Source organism: Musa acuminata, chromosome BXJ1-11, assembly GCF_036884655.1.
Source record: "Musa acuminata AAA Group cultivar baxijiao chromosome BXJ1-11, Cavendish_Baxijiao_AAA, whole genome shotgun sequence".
Lineage (NCBI taxonomy): Eukaryota > Viridiplantae > Streptophyta > Magnoliopsida > Zingiberales > Musaceae > Musa > Musa acuminata.
The window spans coordinates 18,219,047-18,237,694 of record NC_088337.1 but is presented as its reverse complement, the minus strand read 5'-3'; positions in this window follow the sequence as shown (position 1 = coordinate 18,237,694).

Genomic DNA, 18,648 nt, shown 5'->3' with positions numbered 1-18,648 from the left:
CGAGACCACACCTGCGCGGTCACCCCGCCTGCGTTGTGCTCCTCGGCCCTCGGTTCTACGCCATCCCGAGACCACACCTGCATGGTCACCCCGCCTGCGTTGTGCTCCTCGGCCCTCGGCTCTACGCCATCCCGAGACCACACCTGCGCGGTCACCCCACCTGCGTTGTGCTCCTCGGCCCTCGGCTCTGCGCCATCCCGAGACCACACCTGCGCGGTCACCCCGCCTGCGTTGTGCTCCTCGGCCCTCGGCTCTGCGCCATCCCGAGACCACACCTGCGCGGTCACCCCGCTTGCGTTGTGCTCCTCAGCCCTCGGCTCTGTGCGATCCCGAGACCACACCTGCGCGGTCACCCCGCCTGCGTTGTGCTCCTCGGCCCTCGGTTCTACGCCATCCCGAGACCACACCTGCGCGGTCACCCCGCCTGCGTTGTGCTCCTCGACCCTCGGCTCTACGCCATCCCGAGACCACACCTGCGCGGTCACCCCACCTGCGTTGTGCTCCTCGGCCCTCGGCTCTGCGCCATCCCGAGACCACACCTGCGCGGTCACCCCGCCTGCGTTGTGCTCCTCGGCCCTCGGCTCTGCGCCATCCCGAGACCACACCTGCGCGGTCACCCCGCCTGTGTTGTGCTCCTCGGCCCTCGGCTCTACGCCATCCCGAGACCACACCTGCGCGGTCACCCCGCCTGCGTTGTGCTCCTCGGCCCTCGGCTCTGCGCCATCCCGAGACCACACCTGTGCGGTCACCCCGCCTGCGTTGTGCTCCTCGGCCCTTGGCTCTGCGCCATCCCGAGACCACACTTGCGCGGTCACCCCGCCTGCGTTGTGCTCCTCGGCCCTCGGCTCTACGCCTCCCGAAACCACACCTGCGCGACCAGCCCGCCTGCGTCGTGCCCCTCAGCTCCATACCCCCGGAGACACGCTTGCGCGGCCAGCCTGCCCACGCTGAGCTCCTCGGCCATATTCACGGCCGAGTCTATCTTAGGGCTGTTTACCCACCAGGGTCTCGCCCCTCGGTCGCAACCCGCCTGCGCCGAGCACCTTGGCCACACACTACCGAGATCCACCTCGGTACAGCCTGTCCACCTGTGTCATGCTGCTCGGCCCCATGGTGCGTGAGACCACGTCCGCGCGTCCTGCCCGCCTGCGTCGTGCTACTCGGCCGCATGACCCTCGCGACCACGCCTGCGCGGTCTGCTCGCCTGCGTCGTGCTCCTCGGTGGAATGATGCCCGAGATCACACCTGCGCGGCCTGCCCGCCTACGTCGTGCTCCTCGCTCCCATCATCCCCGAGACACACTTGCGCGACCAGCCCGCCTGCGTCGTGCTCCTTGGCTCCGTATTCCTGAGACACACCAGCGCGGCCAGCCCGCCTGCTACGTGCCCCTCGGCTCTATACTCCCCGAGACACGTCCGCGCGTCCAGCCTGCCTGCGCCGAGCTCCTCGGCCATATTCACTGCCAAGTCCATCTCAGGGCGGCTTGCCCACCTGGGTCACGTCCCTCGGCCGCAGCCTGCCTGCGCCGAGCTTCTCAGCCATACGCTCCCGAGTTCACCTCAGCGCGGTCTGCCCGCCTGAGTGATGTCCCTTGGCCGCACCGCCAAGATGCACCTCAGCACGGTCTGCCCGCCTGAATCGAGTCTCCCGGCTTTTTGCCATATCCCTCGGCCATAGACGGCCGAGCCCACCTCAGCATGGCCTGCCTGCATGAGCGGCGCCCGCACGGCCAGTCCGCCTGCGTCGTACTCCTCGGCTCTTCGGCTTTACGCCACCTAGGACACACCTGTGCGGCCAGCCCGCCTGCGTCGTGCTCCTTGGCTCTTCGGCTTTACGCCACCCAGGGCACACCTGCCCGGCCAGCCCGCCTGCGTCGTGCTCCTCGGCTCTTCGGCTTTACGCCACCCGAGACCATGCCTGCGCGGCCAGCCCGCCTACGTCGTGCTCCTCGGCTCTTCGGCTTTACGCCACCCGAGACACACCTGCGCGGCCAGCCTGCCTGCGCGATGCTCCTCGGCCCTCATCGGCTCCATCGGCCCCGAGTCCAACCCTGCTCGGCTTCCTGACTGAGTTGCGCACCTCGGCCCCATGTTGCACGAGACGCGCCCGCGCGGTTAGCCTGCCTGCGTCGTACGCCTCGGATCCGCGTGACCAGCCCACCTGAAGTAAGAAGCCATGCATCGGACCCCCTGCATGCAAGAACCGACGCATAGCTCCTTTCGGGGGGGCATATGATAGGGGTAAAAATGGCGATGTGACACGTTATGACAGCAACCCCCTGAGCGACACACTGCCCGAGGCTCGCCATACCCTGCGGTAGCTCGGCCTCCCACGCAACCCCAGTGGCAATGTCAGACGCCACCGAAGGTACAGTCCTGCCCTGCAGACAACCACGTCAGGTAACATCAAACTTCATCTATAAATACCCCCAAACTCTAAAGTGAAGGGGGGAGAGGAACTCACTCAGACACAAAACACTCAAAGGCTCTTCTTCTGCCTCATCCACAATCCCCTCCACATCTTTCTCTAACTTGATCGTCGGAGGGGTCGGGTCGAGCTCCCGGCCCAACCTGCGTGCAGGTACGAGACGGTGTTGCCTCTTCCCGAAGCTGCGGCAGAGCTGCCTCCCGACCCGAACCGCCGACCCGACCTACCGAACCGACCTCCCGACCCGAACCACCGAGCTCGGCCGCCGGGAGACCCCGAGGGACGCCGCCCGAGATCCCCGACATCCGGACCCCCGAACCGAGCCGCGACGGCCCTGAGGCCACGGCTTAAAAAGTTACTTACCGTAACAGTATACTTGATTTCCATTTCAATCCGGCTTGAATTTGATTCAAATTGAACTATGACCATATCTGTTAAGTATATACATATTTTTATTTATAGAATGTCTTTCATATTCTAAATCGGAATGCAAAGGAAGAAGCCAAAAAGAAATAAAAAAATTAAAGAAGAAAAAATAGAATAAATGTCTAAAGGAAGAAAACAATAGAAGCGACCCTCGAAATTACTTGTGCCGATGGCCTATGATCAAAACGATTGATTGGGAATAGTAGAACACTAGAACAGTAGAAGCAGATCCTCACATATAAAAAGTCTCTACCGATGGTCATGTCATTCGAAGAACATATATGGCGTTTGGATTCCTGATCTCGTAAAAGATCATCATATTTATTTCTACCCATTATGAGAGCTTGATTTAGGGTAAAAGATTTTGGATCATTAAAATTATTTTAGGTGAATTTTGAAACAATATTGAAGAAACTAGAAATTGATGTATTTGCCTTGGATCCGAATGTATTTAGTTTATTATTATTAAAATTGATAAGCGTTTTAAGATTCTTGAAATTAATTATTTAAAATGATAAAAAATCCTAATATGAAAAGAAGTACTTGTGAGGAAGTATAAAAAATACTTTGAAAACTCGTGGGGTTCTCTTTAGGGACTCTCTAAGGATTTTTTTCTTTTTTTTTTTTTTTGGAGAAGATGAGATAAATGTATAAATTTATTTGTATTAAACAACATACAAAGAGATTATGTTTGAACGAGAATAAATGAAGAGTCTTGTAATTAATATCATATGATGAAGATTAATTTGATTTTCTCTATAGATATTGCTAAGGGTTATCAAGCCACCTTAAATCTTACATTCACATTTTGGTATATTTTTTTATTATTAATCTTTGGATATTCTTCTGATTTTTTAGTTCTTCTCTTTTTTCTCAACAAATATTAATCTATATCATATTTCTTTGTTATTTTATTGATACTAATTTTTTAAAATCTCCTAAGTGTTGAATCTATAATGAAACCAATTGATAGTGTTTATGATTTGATATGTGTTTTCAATGACACAGGAAGCTTCGATCAAGAAAAGATAATTAAAAGCAAGAAGAATCATGTTGGGCCAGAATATAATATGTTAGAAGATTGGATATCGCACCGAAGGATTGGTTAACGTATCGGCAGAAGGCTTTGAGCCATGAGTTCGGGCATCGGGCCAAGAAGAGCGGAAATTACGCTAAGGACATCAAAGTTGCGGAGGTCAACTGGCCGATTGGGCAATAGGCAGCAAGAGAGGACGATGCGCCGAAGATTCAAATAAAGCGCCGATAAACCAATGACATGCCAGACAATATTTAATTAGCTTTATAACAATTGTCTATTAAAGTAGGTTTTAAGTATGCAGGATTAACTACGATAGTGATCAAGGCATAAAGCAAAATGAAGTCTCGGAGTCAAGAACGAGATTTCATTGGGAGTTCGAGAGTTTATCAAAAGTTCTGCCGGAATTGACTGAGAAGTCTAGGAGCTTGCCAAGAAGCTCGTCGGAACTCGTTAAGAAGATCATCGTGAAGTCTAGGAGCTTGCCGGGAGTCCGTTGGAACATTACCGAAAGATCGTCAGAAGTTTGCCAAAAGATCATCGGAAGCTTACTGAAAGAAACCTAGACTTACCGGACTTATTTAGCTTGGTGTATGCCTTATAATTCGTAGTTAGCACATAATTGAGTTAGAATTGAGCCAACTCAATTAGGGGCCAATCGGTCCCAAGTTTGGGCTATATTAGGCCAAGTGAAAAAGCCCAAACAGTGACCCAACGGTGGTATCACCGGTCTAGGTGGTGGTACTGCCCAGACATAGTCTTCGAGAGACTAAGCGGTGATACCGTCAGATTGGGTGGTGGTACTGCCAAGTGTTAATGCTACAGGCGGTGGTACCACCCAGCATAAGCGGTGGTACCACCCAGCATAAGTGGTGGTACCGCCAGGACTCGGGAAACTGGGAATGAGACCTTTTTAGGCTCCAAGTTTGAATCAACTTAAGGCCTATAAATACCCCTCTCATCCCTGGTTAACATACACACAATTGAGAGAAAAAAAAGAAAAGAAAATATTGTTGTAATCTTTTGTGAACTCTAAAGTGTTAGTGTTACTTAAGAGAGGAGTGAAGGGGGGTTGTGAAGGTTCTCTCTTGAACATGTCAAAAAGGAGAATCGAGTTATAAGGGTAGTTGATCTTTGCCCATTGAAGAAAGATCGTTAGTGGATGTTGGTAGCCTCAACAGAAGAAGAATTAGCGGAGTTGATGCAGGTCATGACGACCAAACCACTATAAAATCTGGTTTGCATTTATACTTTACTATTTACATTTATTGCAAATTGGTTTTTATCCTAAGAATATTTTCGAACCGACGTGTTTTTATCTGCTGCACTAATTCACCCCCCCCCCCCCCCTCTTAGTGCCGACTTATTCCTAATAGTTGGTATCAGAGCCACATTTTTCTCGTTAGATTTAACACCCAAGAAAAATGGCCATTTTCGGCTTTCAAGAGAGGTTTTTTGATCGTTCATCCTCCCATGTTCAATAAGACAAACTACACATATCGGAAAACTCGAATGAGAGTGTTCATGCTTTCATTGAATCTCGATTTATGGAATATAATCGAATTCGATTTTCAAAAGTCTTCTCTTCTAATGAACGATTAGAATGAGTTGGAGAAGAAGACTTTCTCTTTAAATGCTAGAGCTATGAACGCTCTATTTTGTGCTTTGAGCAAAAATAAGTTTAATCGTGTTTCTATTTTTGAAATAACTTTTGATATTTGGCATACACTTAAAATCACATACGAAAGAACTAGTAGAGTAAAAGATTCTAAGATAAATCTTTTGATGCATGATTTTGAACTATTTCGAATGAAGCCATGTGAAATCATTGTTGACATGTACATCCGTTTTACGGATGTCATTAATGGCTTAAAGGCTCATGGCAAATATTTTTCGAATCTTGAACTTGTTAATAAAGTTTTATGATCTCTTTCTAAATCTTGGGATCATAAAGTAACGACCATTCAAGAGGTCAATGATAAAACTCCAAAGGAATTCTATGTCGATTGATCTTTGGAGGGAGATCACTCCTTGGAATGCTATAGGGGTTGTACCCTCCTAGAAGTTGGCCAAAAGGCTACAATAGTAGATAGATCTTATTCCCAAAGAGATGGAGGCTACAAGCTTATATAGGGCTCCAAACCCTAGCCCTAAGGGCTGTCTCGTAAGTGAGTTACCCCTTTTGTCCTTAACCCTAACCAACCAGCCCAGTAAAAGGGGGCGGCGATTAGTAAGCCCAAAGGCCCAAATATAAACCCTAGCCACTCTTCTTTATAGGATAGTGGCAGCTAAGTGAGGTTTATTATAATCTCACAGGCTTTTATTAGCTACTTCTTAATTGAGTAGGACCCAACCCTATTAGGGTCCTATTAAGCCCGCCCTCTCCAAATCAGCCTTGTCCTCAAGACTGAGGTTCCTTGAACTTAGGAAACTAAGTCTTCAACTCCTATAGTGATTCCCATGTGGTGTCTTCAAGTGGTAGATTATTCCAATACACTAGCACTTCAATAGAGGGACGTTGGTGATGCATCACGATTCTGGGATCGAGGATGGCTTGTGGTTGGGCTTGAATATCTCCATCATCAGTGGTGTTGGGCAGTTGGATATGAGATGACTCGTGTTTTTCTAATTTGGGCTTCAGGCATGACACGTGAAAGACAGGGTGAATTTTGGCATCCTCAGATAATTTAAGTCTGTACACCACGACTCCAATAAGCTCTGTAATCTGATAAGGCCTATAAAAACATGGGGATAGCTTCATGGAGACTCATGTGTTGATGGGGAGTTACTTGTATGGCTATAGGTGTAACACCCCTCATTTTTTTGAAAATTTATAAGGATTTATTTGTAAATATGAGGATTTTTTTTAAAATAATTCTTTAGCACTAAATATTTTTTTTATATATTGAAAATATTATGAGGGACCAAAATGTGAATCTCTAAAGGTGATTTGTGAAAGATTCACACTAAAAATAAAAAAATAAAATAAAATAAAATAAAATAAAAATAAAATAAAATAAAATAAAATAAAATAAAATAAAATGGAGGACATGTGTCATTAGCAAGAATGAGCCACTTATATTTATTCTTAAGATGACACCTAAACCTCTATGCATGCTTGCCACCTCACTATTTTAGCATGAGCCAAACTTAAGTAATTTAAGGCATAATTGAGGGAAACTTTGCAGCCAACGTAACTTGAGAAGAGGAGAAGGAATTGAAGAAGAAGAGAAAGAGAAAGAATTGAAGAAGAAGAAGTTTTATCTTGGCTTAAGGCTTTACATCAAATCCACCACATTTGGAAATCAAAACTTTTTAAGGCAAGTGTTCTAACCCATCCTAGAGATAAATTTTGATCCTTGTTTTCACATTGATTTTGAGAAAATTGGGAGATTGTGGCTGCATGTAAGATATCTATGCCGTTTATACATCAAATGTTGAATCTGAAATTTTTAAGATTTTGACCTTTTAGTACTCGTGTAACCATAACTTTTTTCACCAATTTCGGATTGAGGAAAAACCTCTTTCATACGAAAGGAGACTTATAGAGCTTTCATTTGACATAAAAATTGAAAGATTTGGAGTAAATTTACATATCCAAACAATTGAATGAAAAGACCTCATGTATTTGGTAAAACAGATACTATGAATTCTGACATTCTGTTACTAAATTGCTCATAACTCTCTAGTGAAAATTTTGAATTATGTTAAACTTAATCTATTTAAATTGATCCTATCAATTCTGCAAAACAGAGATGATCAATTCTAACCTTCCTTTACTCTATTTGTTGTAACTTCCTGTTTTTAGTTCATCTAAAAATAGATTGATACAACTTTCCAATGACACCCATTTTTAGTGAATTAGAGCATGCTTGGTCACTCAAACAATTCAGGAAATATACCATTCAAATTCTATCAGAATTGAAAACTTTGTTGGGTTTTGCCTATTCAATTTTTATCCTATTAGAAATTTGATTTATGCTAAATTCTTCTTCAATTGAGCTTTATATTAGCCCTTTGAAATTCTTGTATTGTTCATCCTAAAATTGTTATATGTCTAAAATTTATTATGTAATACTTTGTTTGCATTTCCTTGTTTGATAAAGGCACATGCATATCTCCGTTGTTCCGCATGTGCTTCTTATATGTGCTAATATTATTGTTCATACTACCCTTTTGTACTCTGGTGTCTTGTGGGATATTGTGAACCTTTGCCAGAAATGGTAAAGGGAGTTATGTTTAGAGCCCGCGATTGCTCTACCGGCCCTATTGACTTCACTCAAATATGAGTGGATGGAGCTCCCAGACGTGAGAGACTTATGCTTGGTGGTCATCTAGAAATGGATGAATCACATTATGTATGTGGTCCCACAGCACCCTCTATATTTTTGATATGATATCCAAAGCTTAACTTATGAGTTTATATTTATGCTTTGGATAAAAAAAATGGAATGCATACTACATCAAAAATGACATACAAGCTTGTGTTTATTATTTGGTTCACTTGTTATACTTTGAAGTATTTATATGTCATTGTTATGCTCCGAAACACTCTTACACCTTTGATATGCTCCTAAATGCTTCATGTGCCATTTGATACATGCCTAAATGCTTCTTTTGCCAATGAAATGCTCCAATTTCCTTTCTCCTGTTGTTATGTCTAATGCTGTTAGGACTCTAGCTAGGAGAGTCCTAATTGAGAGGGACACTCATATAAAATCTACCTAAGCCGACCCCTATTAAAGAGGTGAAGAAGCCGGCTAGGGTTAGGAGGTTGTTTCTTAGAGAAGAATTAGGAGTTGTAAAGGAATAGGAGTCTTGAGTAGAAGTCCTATTAGGAGTTGGTTAGAAGTAGGAGTCTTGAGTAGGAGTCCTATTAGGAGTTAGGGTTTAGAAACCCTATAAATAGCCATGTATTTCTCCTCTTTTGATAGGTAATAGATGAATCTTTTCTGTAGCATTTGAGCAGTAACTTTGAGGGAGGAACCCCTATAGAGTTCCAAGGAGGTCGATCCCCTAAAGAGATCAACCCCAAGTTTAGAATCTGCAAGGGTTCTAATACCTAGTATCAGAGCAGCGTTTTTGGCGTCTCGCTGCCCTTCCATAGCCATCCATCAACCCTCCACAACCGCCCAAAGCAATTCCTACAATTGCTTAAGAGATCGTTGCCAAATTCCGCCGTCATCTCCACCACCACGGATTATCCTTTGATCTCCCCGTTGTCAAAGGGACCAGTAGGAGGAGATTGATTACCCCTAAATATTGGTATTTTAGGTTTTGGTTCAGGTAGAAGGGGATTAGTCCTTCTAGGTAATCTAGTCCATATCTCATTTCTAAATATACACCTTAATCTTCAAAGTAGGTTTCTATTTATGACATTAAATTTATCTAGTTTCATAACTTCTTCGTCAAGTAGGATAACTATGTCATAAGCATGGATTAGTTTTATGATCAGGCCACCATATGGAAGCATCATATCCTTTTTTGATAGTTCAATCATATTTTGTTGAATTAGGTAGCCAAAACAAATTTTATATCCTTTCATAATCCAATACATCGTTCCTACTTCCATTTGGTTAACTTTATCATAATGATATTATTTTGGAATTATAATGCTTATTAAGATGCGATGAAGTAGTTTGGTGTTAAAAGGTAATAAATGTTCACAGCTTTTAGGAAGAATAGATAAGTTAGGATTACCAAAAATGGTTCCTAAGGCATCAGTATAAGTAGTCCCAACTAATTCTTCATCCTATTGTCCTCTAAAACAATAATCTTTTTCTTTCTCCGTAATTCCTATGAGGTTACAAATTATGCTATCTGAAATGAGTATATGATGTCCTAAAAGATAGGTAGATACCATTTTGTTTTCATCTACATGTAAATTATTGTAAAATAGCCTAACAATTCTAGGGTAGATAGGTTCACTTATTTGAAGGATTGGGAGAATGTCTAAATTAACAAACCATTGAATGAGTTTCAAATCACTTAATTCCTCTAAATCAACATATTTACCCTTTTGAATATTTCTATACTCTATAGATGAAAATTTAAGGGTATATTGATGAGAATAAAAAAGTAGGGAGTCATAGTTTTCATCTAATCTCCTCTTCCCTTTGTCCCTAGAGGATCTTCTAGAACTCATGGAGACTACAATTATGAAGACAAATAAGTGGCAAAAATAAGTAATACAAAGGGGAAATCAATTTGGTTTAATGATTACCTTAGTAGTTTTTCCTTGTGATTTCCAAAAGGATGTTGGAGATTGATCCTTGATTTAGTAGAAAGTGGGGAATTTTTTATTTTTAGTTGCTAGAGGGAGAGCAAGAGATTCAAGAGTTTTGGGCCACTTATAATGGGTTAGGGTCGGTTCTACGATCGGCCCTAACTTGAGCACTACTCCAATTGTGATGTTGTGGTGCTGACATTGAGTGGTTCCATCTTGCAGAATTTTTATCATTGTAAAGTGCACACACACTCATTTACACATTATAAGCTCATCATGTAAAGATTTGCAACACGTAAAAATTTGCACCTACATTCATGATTCATGATATCAAATTTTTATGCAAACATCGTAAAAAAAATGCGTATGATAAGATTCATATGACTTATTGCGCAATTCATGATTCAAGTGAATGATAAAAAATCGAGAAAGTTTGAAATTCAACAAATTCATGCATTCGGACAATTCAACATCCCTAATTCCCTTCTAATAAAATCAAATTATTCTTCATTTAAAGGTTTTATAAATATATCGACTAATTGATGTTTTATATCAATAAACTCTAAAATTACATCATGATTATTAACAATATCTCATATAAAGTGATGCCTAATGTCAATGCATTTAGTTCTAGAGTGTTGAATAGAATTTTTTGTTAAACATATTGCACTTGTATTATCACATTTTATAAGAATATTCTTAATGTAAATTTTATAATCTTCTAATGTATTTTTCATCCATATAACTTGCGCACAGCATGCACCTACTGTAATATACTCAGCTTCGGTTGTGGATAATGTAATCAAGTTTTGTTTCTTAGAAGACCAAGAGACAAGTGAGTGTCCTAAAAATTGACATGTTTCGGATGTGCTTTTTCTATCTATTTGACAGCTAGGGAAATCAGCATCGGCATAAACGAGCAATTCAAAATTTTTAGATTTTGGATACCATAGTCCTAGCTTAATAGTTCTTTTTAGGTATCTAAAAATCCTTTTAACAACTTTTAAATGAGATTTCTTGGGGTTAGATTGAAACCTAGCATAAAGTCCTATGCTAAACATGATGTCTGGTCTAGTTGCGGTGAGATATAGTAAACAACCTATCATATCCCTATAAGCATTTTGATTAAAGCTATCTCCACTTTCGTCAATGTCTAACTTAGTGGAGGTACTCATAGGAGTATTGATAGCCTTCAAACTATCCATATTAAATAATTTTAGCAAGTCTAATGCATATTTTGTTTGACTAATGAAAATACCATCATTAAGTTATTTGATTTGTAAGCCTAAAATGAAGGTTAGTTCCCTCAGCAAACTCATTTCAAATTCTAGACTCATACTCTTTGCAAACGATTCACATAAAAATTCATTAGTAGACCCAAAAATAATATCATCAATATAAATTTGAATAATAAAAAAATTATTTTTAGAATTTTTAATAAATAATGTGGTATTGACCTTATCTTTAGAGAAATTATTTTGAAAAAGAAATGAGCTAAGTCTCTCATACCAAGCCCTTGGGGCTTTTTTCAATCCACAGAGAGCTTTAGTCAATTTAAACACATGATTAGGAAACTTATCATTCTCAAATCTGGGAGGTTATTCAACATAAACTTTTTCAAAAATAAAGCAATTAAGAAAAGCACTTTTAAAATTAATTTGAAATAACTTAAAATTATTACTACTATCATAGGTAAAGAGCATCCTTATAGCTTCTAATCGTGCCACAAGAGCGAATGTTTCTTCATAATCGATACCTTCTTCTTGGTTGAAACCCTTGGCCACTAATCTAGCGTTGTTTCTAACTACGATACCAAATTCATCTTGCTTGTTTCTAAAGACCCATTTAGTACTAATAACTAAATAGTCATTTGGCCTCGGAACAAGCTTCCACATCTCATTTCTCTCAAATTAATTCAACTCTTCTTACATTGGGATAAGCCATGAATCATCTTTCAAGGCCTCGTCAATGCATTTAGGTTCAATTTGGGAGAGAAAAGCGGTGTTTACATAAAAATTCTTAAGAGAAGAATGAGTTTAAACCCCTTTTAATGTGTCTCCTATGATTAGCTCCTTAGGGTAAGGATGTTTTGGAAGAAGATGCATCCAAGTTGCTAGATGGAGAAAGAGTTTCATTTAAATTCAAAGTATCAAAATTAAGATCATCATCAAAATTATTTTTCTTAACTCCGAAAACTTCAGTAAAAACAACATGAATAGATTCTTCTATAACCAAAGTTCTTTTGTTAAAAATACGAAATGCTTTAGAAATAAAAGAATAGTTAAGAAAAATTCCTTCATCAAATTTTGCATCAAACTTTCCTAAGGCATCTTTTTCATTCTAGATAAAACATTTACACCAAAAAACTTTAAAATATGAAACATTAGGTTTTTTGTTGTTCCACAACTCATAAGGAGTTTTGAAGAGTAATGGTCTTATTAGAACCCCATTCATGACATAGCATACCATATTTACAGCTTCGGCCTAAAAATATTTGGGTAAGCTATGTTCGTTTAACACAGTTCTAGTCATTTCTTGTAACTTTCTATTTTTTCTTTCTACTATATTTTGTTGAGGATTTCTTGGAGTAGTGAAATTGTGGTTGTATCCATTAGATACATAAAATTCATAGAAATCACGGTTTTGAAATTTACCACCGTGATCACTTCAAATTGATGAAATCATAAAGCCCTTTTCATTTTGAATAAGTTTACAAAACTTAGAAAAATACCTAAAGCAATCACTTATGTATGCCAAGAAGTATGTCCAAGTGTATCTACTATAATCATCCACGATGACAAAGGCGTACTTGCTACCCCTAGGCTTGATGTATCAATTGATGAATATCAGATTTTGATGATGAAGTCAATTATAATTTATTTGATCTAATCTATATACTAAGAAAAGTGTGTAGGATTAACTATGATAGCAGTAAGACATAAAGCAAGTATTGTGCCGGAGTCAAGATCGAGATCTCATTGGGAGTTCGAGAGTTCGACGGAAGTCCGGACATTTGTCGGAAATTCTGCCGGAACCAACCAAGAAGTCCAAGAGCTTGCCAAAGAAGCTCATCAGAACTCACCAAGAAGATCGTCATAAAGTCCAGGAGCTTGCCGGGAGTCTGTTGGAACATTGTCGAGAGTTTGTCGGATGTTCGCCGGAAGTATGCCGGAAGCTCGCAGGAAGAGCAATTGACGCACCGAAACAAGCAGCACTATAATCATGACTTAATTATTATAGTTAGAGTGTAAATTAAGTTAGGATTGGAAGGTGATCCCACTAACTTAATTAGGGGCCAATTGGGCCCTTAATAGGACTGAATTGGGTCGAATTGAGCACTGGTGCAATTCAGCCCCTAAAAACATAGTCGGCGGTGGCACCGCTTGGAAAGTAGTGCCCCTGGTTTTTTAGGCGGTGGTACCACCCAGACTGGGCAGTGGTACCACTAGCAACAGTGCCGCCAGCGGTGGTACCGTCTAGTGTCAGATAAGTGGTGGTAGTACCGCCTAGTAACAACGGTGGTACCGCCAATACCCCGGATTCTGGGGATGTGATACTTTTTGTCTCCAATTTTGAAGCTATTGGGGCCTATAAAAACCCCACCCTTTTCTACATGAAAGACATGAAAATATTGGCTTAATATTGAATTCTTGAGTCATAAAAGTGTTGTAAAAGTCAGAGTTCTCCTCCTTTATCTCTTAGCCTTGTAACCATCTAAGAAAGAGGAGTAAGACTTGTAAGGGTTATCTCCTAAACCCGGGAAAAGGAGAAAGTGCTGTAAAGAGGTGTTCGTTCTTCACCTATTGAAGGAAGGCTATTAGTGGACGCCAGTGATCTCGTTAGAGGAGGAATCCAAAAGTGGATGTAGGTCACCTTGACCGAACCGCTCTAAATTCAAGTTTGCTTTTCATTTGTGCAATTTACTTTACTACAAACCTCCTTAATCTTCTCTTGCACTTTTACAAAAGCTTTCAAGTTCAACTTCTCTCCAAAACAAATTGAATCAAAATCATTTTCGTCGGAATCGATTTTAAATGAAACGAATAATTTTCTGAAATCGTGAAAGTTTTCCTCTGCACTAATTCACCCCCCTCTTAGTGCCGCTCTTGATCCAACAATTGGTATCAGAGCAAGGTTCAATCTCATTTGGTTTTAAACCTAAGAGAGTGTTAGGATCGGAGCGGCACTAAGAGGGGGGGGTGAATTAGTGTAGTAGATTAAAACTTGTAAGTTCAAAAATGATTCCGTAAAATGTAAGGAGATTTCACTTTGATTGTAACTTGAGTAAAGTAAGAAACCAGAAACGATTGCAGAAAGGTAAGTACTCACAGATTCAATGAACACGCCAATTTAAAGTGGTTTGGTCAAATGACCTACATCCACTTACGAAGCTTTCTTCAATGAGGCTTCCAACTTTCACTAGCAAATCACTTTGTAGGGGAAGGACTATGTTAGAACCCTTGCAGATTCTAAACTTGGGGTTGATCTCTTTAGGGGATCGGCCTCCTTGGAACTCTATAGGGGTTCCTCCCTCCAAGTTGCTGCTCAAAGGCTGCAGAAAAGATTCATCTATTGCTTAAGAAAAGAGAAGGAATACATGGCTATTTATAAGGCTTCTAAACCCTAACTCCTAATAGGACTCCTACTTAAGACTCTTACTTCTAACCAACTCCTAATAGGACTCCTACTCAAGACTCCTATTCCTTTACAACTCCTAATTCTTCTCTAAGAAAAAACCTCCTACATGAATGCCCCTCACAATTAGGACTCTCCTAGCTAGAGTCCTAACAGAATGTCCCTCTCAATTAGGACTCTCCTAGCTAGAGTCCTAACATTTTTACATGAATATCCCTCTCAATTAGGACTCTCCAAGCTAGAGTCCTAACAGACCTGCCCTCTTCAAATCAGCCTTGTCCTCGAGGCTGATGATTCATAAATTCTGGGAATTTGATCTTCAAGTCGTCATAATTCTCCCAAGTGGCATCTTCTTTTGGTAGGTTCGCCCACTGTATTAGCACTTAATTAGTGGGTCGTCGTCGTCGAGTCACGATCCGTCGATCAATAATGGCACTTGGCTGGGTCTGGAGTTCTCTTTGGGTAGTCATATTTGGTGGGTGGCTTTGGGCTGTCTCCAAGCACTTGTTTAAAACTTCCGGTTGGCTGTTGGTTTGTGGGTGATATGTCGTACTCCTTTTCAATTTAGTACCCTGCATATAGAATAACTTTGTCCAAAATCTGCTATTGAAGATGCAAGTAGAATTTATCACAAGCACAATGCGTCCCTTATAGTGTAATTCTTTTGAGTCCCAATTGTAATGAGCCATGGGGCTTGGTGCTTCCTCCAATTTTTTTATAATCTTACTAGTATCTGAATCTTCCTGCCATTCCATCTTAATATCCTCAAGGAAGTCGCTGGTCGGAAGTGAAACGGTCGAAACTTCAACTTGCTCGGGTAGCCGCGAAAGCGCATCTACAAGAACATTCTCTTTCCCCTTTTTGTAAATTATTTCAAAATCAAATCCAAGAAGTTTTGTTACCCATTTTTGCTGCTCGGGGGAAGATATCTTCTGCTCCAAGAGATATTTTAGGCTTTTATGGTCGGTCTTGATTTGAAAGTATCGCCTGATCAAGTACAATCTCCACCTCGTTGCTGCGCGCACAATGGCGAGCATCTCCTTATCATATGTTGACATATTTTGATCAGAGGGAGATAATGCCTTGCTAGTGTATGCGAGTGGTCGACCATCTTGCATGAGAATGGCTCCAATTCTGACTCTAGATGTGTCGGCCTCAATAATGAAGGGTCGGTTGAAATCTGGTAGTGTTAGCACCAGCGTCGTCGTCATGGCTGCCTTAAGTTTGTCGAAGGCAGCGGAGGCTCTGTCCAACCATTGGAAGACATCTTTTTCTAGTAAGGAAGTAAGTGGTGCACTGATCTTTCCATAGTTTTTCACGAACTTGCGGTCGTAGCCTGTTAAACCCAGAAAGCCATGTAGCAATTTTATGTTTCTCGAGGTCGGCCAGTTTTGCATTGCTCCAATTTTGATGGGGTCCACTGCCACACCTTCATCTGATATGATATGCCCAAGATATTCCACCTTTTGTTGAAGAAAGCAAAAATTCGTGGTTGTTGTGTGTTCAAAAGGTGGTTTTCCGTATGTCTTCTTCGCATGCTCGTATTTGATGATACCCGGATCAAAGGTCCAGCTTTGTAAAGATTTGTGCTCCCTTTCATCTAGCAATTCATGTACTATTGGAATAAAGTATTTGTCCTTGATGATTATTCCATTGAGAGCTCGGTAATCAACACATATTCGCCTTGTTCTGTCCTTCTTGCGTACAAGTAGCACCGGCGAAGAGTAGAGGTTGCAACTTGGCCGAATAACTCCTGTTTCGAGCATCTCTTTTATAATCCTTTCTATTTCATCCTTCTGGAGATGTGGATATTGATATGGCTGAGCATTTGCTGAAGATTTGCCTGGAAGAATCATTATACAATGATCATGCCGACAGGTAAGAGGTAGGTTGCGCGGTTCGTCAAATATATTTGAAAATTCAGCAAGCAAAGGAAGTAGATTTGGATCTTCAAATTCTGTTGGCTCTCCCTTAGTTTGCTGCTCAAGTTGTACCAAAAAGCCGCTGCATGCTTTATGCAAAACATTCTCCATTTGTTGTGTGCAAATCATTGTTATGTCGCCCCCACGTTTCCCGTGCAATGTCACCTGTTTCTCCTTACTGTAAAATTTCATAATTAGTTTCATAAAATTCCAAGAAATATCACCTAATGTCGTTAACCATTTAATTCTGAGCATGGCCTCATGATTGTTAAGAGGGAGAAGGAAGAAATCTACAATTATCTCTTGGTCCTGCAGCAATAGTTTCTCCTGCAAGCGCCTATGATCACAATTCAAAATCCGTCCGTCGGTGACCTTAACATCAAACCTGCAGCGATTCTCTATAGGTAATGATATCCGAACAGCAAGCTTACTATTTAAGAAGTTAGTAGTCCTGCCCGTGTCGATGAGAACAGTGATTGGCTGTTGTTTGAGAAGGCCTCCAATTTTCATCGTTTGCGGGTTTGAGTAGCTAGCTAGTGTATGTACCGTAACTTCGGTCGGTTGTGGCTCTTCTTCTGCATCTTCTTCTTCATGTTCAAGGCTCTCTTTTGGATGTTCAATGACCTCTTCTTCTATCGGTTCATTCATAAGAAGTCCCCCTTTACTACAGCGATGCTCACGGCTCCACGGCTCGTCACAATGCCAACATAACCCCTTCGCATATCGCTCCCGAAGCTCTTCTCTTGTTAACCTCATTAGTGTAGGGACTTGGTCGATAGTAGGGGGGGCTAAGGGCTTCGATATTGCTGGTCGAGGAGAGACCCTAGTCCTTCGAGCTTCATGGTTCAATTGCTCCTCTTGATGTCGTGCGAAAGAGATGGCTGCCATAAGCGTATACGGTTGTCGCGCTTTAACTTCTCCTCGGATCTCCGGCTTCAAGCCCTCAATGAAGGTCCGCAATAGCTGTTTTTGAGACCAATCATGAGTTTGATTAGATAACCTTTCAAACCTAGTTTGGTACTCCTGAATGGTGGAGGTTTGTTGGATCTTTGCTAGTTGTTCGTTAATATTCTCGTAATCGGTTGGTCTGAAGCGAATCAGCAGTCCTTCTTTGAATTGTCGCCATGAAAGGACTCCATAAGTATGTTCAAACTAGTCAAACCACTGTATAGCATCCCCTTCAAGATGTATAGCTGCAATTTTCACCATAGATACATCCGCGGTTTTGTGGTACCGAAAATATCGCTCCGCGCGCGAGATCCAACCAATCGGGTCTCCTTCTTCCCATCTAGGGAAGTCCACTCTCATGCATGGATAGTTGGGGTTGGTCATAGAGCCTACCCTCCCTTGGAAGTCATCTCTTCGGGCTTGGTGTGATTGGGCAAAGCTCTCTCCTTGATATGATTTCTTCGGGCTTAGTGGTCGGCCCAATCTGAGTTCGGCAAAGAGCGTCCGAATCTTATCCTCCATTCGTGCCTCCAAGGCTTCGAATTTAGCATTGATTGCCTCCTTAGATATCATAGTATATGGCCCCAAATCAATGATGTTAAGATCTCTCTTTTGCTGTTGGGTTAAAGGCATGTATAGGTTGAGAGAAGTGATGGTCGAAAGTGTTGGTGGATTGGTGGATGTAGGCTGCGGTTTAGGCTTATTTTGTGGCTGTTTTGGGTGCAGTTTGAGGGTGTGGTTTGGTAGAGTTTTAGGGCTGTGGATGAAAGTTTTGGATCTGTGATAGATGGTAGCAAAGGTTTGACAGAAATCCGTGGAAGTTGCAGCAAGTATGTGCTGTCTTGTAAGAGTAGAATTGTCGTCGAAGAAATAACGGTTTCTCGACATAATTTCCACCAAAAATTTGAGAGAATTGAGGAGGGAATTGATAGCAAAATCACAGTTTATATGACAACAAGGATATCTAATTTAATCAAGAAAATTTCGGTAGTATAACAGCAAGGAAATTGGTGCAAGTTGCAATTGCA